The sequence below is a fragment of the Tupaia chinensis genome, unplaced genomic scaffold, assembly GCF_000334495.1.
Source record: "Tupaia chinensis unplaced genomic scaffold, TupChi_1.0 Scaffold000211_1, whole genome shotgun sequence".
Lineage (NCBI taxonomy): Eukaryota > Metazoa > Chordata > Mammalia > Scandentia > Tupaiidae > Tupaia > Tupaia belangeri.
Window position 1 is genome coordinate 1,901,218 of NW_006159686.1, and position 3,834 is coordinate 1,905,051.

Here is a 3,834-nt window from a genome sequence, read left to right on the forward strand (position 1 = left end):
CCCGCCCCCCCCCCCCCGCCCCCCCCCCGCGCGGGGGCGGGGAGGGAGCCGACGGAAGCCAAGGGACCACGAAGTAGGCAAGCTGCTCTCCCTTCCTTTTCCTTCCTTTCCACCTTTATTTTCTTCTCTTTCTCTTAACTGGTTTTAAAAAGTACTCACTTGAAGTCATGGGTCACCAAGGGTTTTAGGAAGAAAAATGGTCAGCTTGCGAATACCGGTACATTGCCAATAAAACGGCGTGGATGCCGAAAACGCCCGGAACGTCCCCGGACCGCGACGGGGGGAGCTGGGCAGTGCTGACTGCAGTCGGCCGTGAGTCGGGACGAGGGGAGAGCCCTTACGGAAGGAACCGAGGTCACGGTCCCGAAAGCAGGAGGAAGGGAATGAGCAGACGCGCTTCATAGCATCAACGGTGAGGACAGCGCCCACCTCTTCCAAGATGGCCTCCGAGCTTTTTCGGTCGCCTGGACAGTTCGTTGGGAGCATCCGGTTCTGGATCGGTCAAACCCAATCTTTATCGGCTTCACAATGAACAGTGAAGTGCCTTCCTTCCGGCCTGCGGCAGTGCTATTTACTTTCCAATCCTCCTCCTCACTGCTCTGGAAGGCGGGCTGAATGGGAGGGCGGGAGGCATCGTCCGTCATGGCTCCTGAGTCGGGTCTAGAGGAAATGAGAGGCCGTGAAAACTCCACGGCATGGAGACGGCGTGTCATCCCTGTGAACTGACCTCGGGGAGCCAGGCTCAGGCTGTGCAGCTTGTGCACCGTGGGAGGTGCCCGCCTACCGGTGTGCCCTGGCCTCCGTCCACAGATGTGCACAGGCGCTCTGCTCCGGGAACCCAGCTGCCGGCCTCCCCTGCCCTGGAGCACTCTCCCCAGGGCAGCGTGGGCAGGGTGCTCTGGGTGGAGCCTCTAGGGGATCCTTGCTCAGCGGCACCTCCCGTGGTCCCCATCCTGTCCTGGATGCCCTGGCTCTGGGTTCTCGGTACGTGAGTAAATCCCAGCATGGATGTGGCTCTGTGGTCAGGATTTCTTTTCTTGTTTTTTTCTTTTTTTTTTTTTTTTTAGTTTATTTCTTTCACAAGTGAAAGACACAGAGAGACAGAAAGAATCTCCGATGGGATCCTGATGCTGGGATGCACCCTCAGCCCAGGCAGCCAGTGCCTGGTGCACTCAGGGAGGTCTCTCTGTGCCTGGCGCACTCAGGGAGGTCTCTCCATGCCTGGCGCACTCGGGGAGGTCTCCAGATGTCAACCAGAGCCTCCCCACATGGGTCAGCCTCGCAGAGGGTCAACCAGAGCCTCCCCACATGGGTCAGCCTCGCAGAGGGTCACGTCTTACTGCTGCACCACCGTCTGGGCACTCTGATTTTTGACATCTTTAATAAGCCCATTTTCCTCTGCTTCGCTATCAAACCTCGTCCTCTGGCTTTACATATTTGAGTGTAATATTTTTCCTTGGTTGTCAGTATGCAAGGCCCCTCCTTCCGACATGTCGTTAATTTGCGTGGTTTAGTTCCCTGCGGTCACTCCCCAGGCTTCAGTGTGAAGCGTTACCTGCACCGCTCATTCCACGGGCACCGGGTGGCAGCCGGGATGCTCACACAGGGAGATGGGTGCGTGAAGGCGTGTGGCCGAGCAGGGACGCGGGTCTGCGCCGTGGATGCATCTCGCGGATCAGGGCCTTATCAGCGCTGTGTGTCGCCAGTGTTCTCGACGTGTATTTATGAACGCTCCTTCCCAGCGGCTGGGCATTTTACCCCTTACAGCACTGGGGAGTCTCACTCTGCAGGAGCCCGGGAGGCGGGCCTTCATGAGCGGGCAGTGCGCGCACCACCCTACACATCAGAGCACCCGGAGGCCGGCGCGGGACACGTCTACGACTCGGCACCAAGAAAGCCTGATAAGAAGTTGTGAGACTCCTCTCTGTGGAAACAGCCTTCTGGTGCTCGGCGATGGCAGCCACGTGGCCGCCCCGTGGCAGATACAGGCGGACTGCAGGCTCTGGTTTTCCACACGGCTTCTTATCAGCAGCTAGTCCGTGACTTCCAAAGCAGCACCTCCCGTTTGGTCTTTTCCGGCATTAGTGCTGCCCCGCGTAGACCCTCAGGTGGGATCTTTAAAAAAAAATCTATTTATATTATTTTATTATTTTTTTTAAAGTTTTACTATAAAGCTTGTATGCTCACCAGCAAAACACACACACACACACACACACAGAGAGAGAGAGAACATGAGAAACCAAGCCACCAGGTCTGGGAATTGAACTGCAGTCAGCCATGTGGGAGTCTTTGGCCTTAGCCATCACCCCACCTGCTGGCCCCCAGGCGTGGTTTTTCTTAATACCCACTTTGCATGGGCATTTGAGACGTCCTGTGCGTGCTGTGGGTCTGAACCTAAGCAATCCTCCTCTTATACCGTCGCTGTTCCAGTTTCTGCCATGGACTGCAGACATTCCAGACAGTGAGGGCGGAGGGTGGGGAATGGCAGAGCGAGGGAAGCAAGGGGAAGAAAGCAGAGTAAAACATGTAAAGACGTAAAATAGAAAGTTATCTATTGACCATAAAGTATATGGCGATATCTTTGAGCCAATATACAGAGCATTCCGGATGGGAAAATTACTTCTGTGTGCTATGATGACACAGCGAGTGAATGTAAAATAAATTTAAAAGAAAGGAAAGAACGTTTCCCTCCTATGCCTCAAAGCCCGATGGGCGTGGGCACCCTCCCTAATTCTGCAGGCTGCAACTCTGCCTTCCTGAGTGAGTACCGGGCAGGGCGAGCACTCCCATAGAGGCACCCGCTTACCCTCAAAGCGTGCCCAGGGAGCGGCCCTGTTTAAACCGTCAGCACGGAATAGATGAGTGAGTGAGTACCCCTGCCCGGGTCAAAGCTGCTGCAGAGGCCGGCCCAGGGTTTGAACCTGGGGTCTCCTAAAGCCAAAATGCAGGGTCTTCCCATCCAGAGACACGTCATTCCCATTGGGGTCAGCCCTGAGACAGGTCAGTCTCACTGGGGACAGCCCCGGGACACGCCATTCCCACTGTGGACAGTGCAATCTTACTGTGTCCGCAGAGAGAAAGCAGAAAAGCCAGAGGAGGCCGGGGAGCTGCTGTCCTCACCACTGTCCTCCCCACTGTGGGCTGGGAGGAGGCCGGGGAGCGGCTGTCCTCACCGCTGTCCTCCCCACTGCGGGCTGGGAGGAGGCCGGGGAGCGGCTGTCCTCACCGCTGTCCTCACTGCTGTAGGCCGAGGGACACCTCCTCGGAGGTTGCTGCGAACCAGGGAAAGGGCAGCCAGAGGGCGAAGGACGAAGCCCCTCTTGGCGGAGCCCGCGAAGAGCTCAGGTCTGGATCCCGTTCCCAGTCAGCCAGGCTCTGGTCTGGGAGTGACAGTGCACGCAGGAGTTCCCTCTGCCCTGTGCACCCAGAAGGCAGTGGCTAACTGGCGAAGCACACGGACGCGGCTCACAGCAAGCCCCTCGGCACCGTCAGCCGCTGCGGTTCCCCCACAGTTCTGATCGCCTGGAGGAGAAAGGCTGGCCCGCCCTGGGGCGGCGTACGTCCTGGTATTGGCCTCCCTCGCTCTCTCGGAGCGGACCGGTCTGGATGCTGTGCCGTCGGCAGGCAACAGCCGCAGTTAGAGCTCATCACGCCACTTCAGCTCCTCCTGCTCGTGTCCAGGCCGCCTTCCTTTGAAGGCAGACAATGCCAGTTTTCTGTAGCAGTCGTGCAGTAAAGCCGCCTTTTCAAAACGAAGGTATTTAAGCAAAGAGTACGGATAGTCGGGTAGAAGTGGAGTGTCCAGGCAGCCCTGCCACGCGCATGGCAACAGCA

At 57.5% G+C, this 3,834-nt stretch overlaps 1 protein-coding gene across 1 annotated transcript in view; it reads left to right on the top strand.

The window, feature by feature from the left end:
- LOC102503351 (transmembrane protein 132D) overlaps positions 1-3,834 on the top strand; it is a 399,636-nt gene that overhangs the window by 211,757 nt on the left and 184,045 nt on the right. The window lies entirely within an intron of this gene.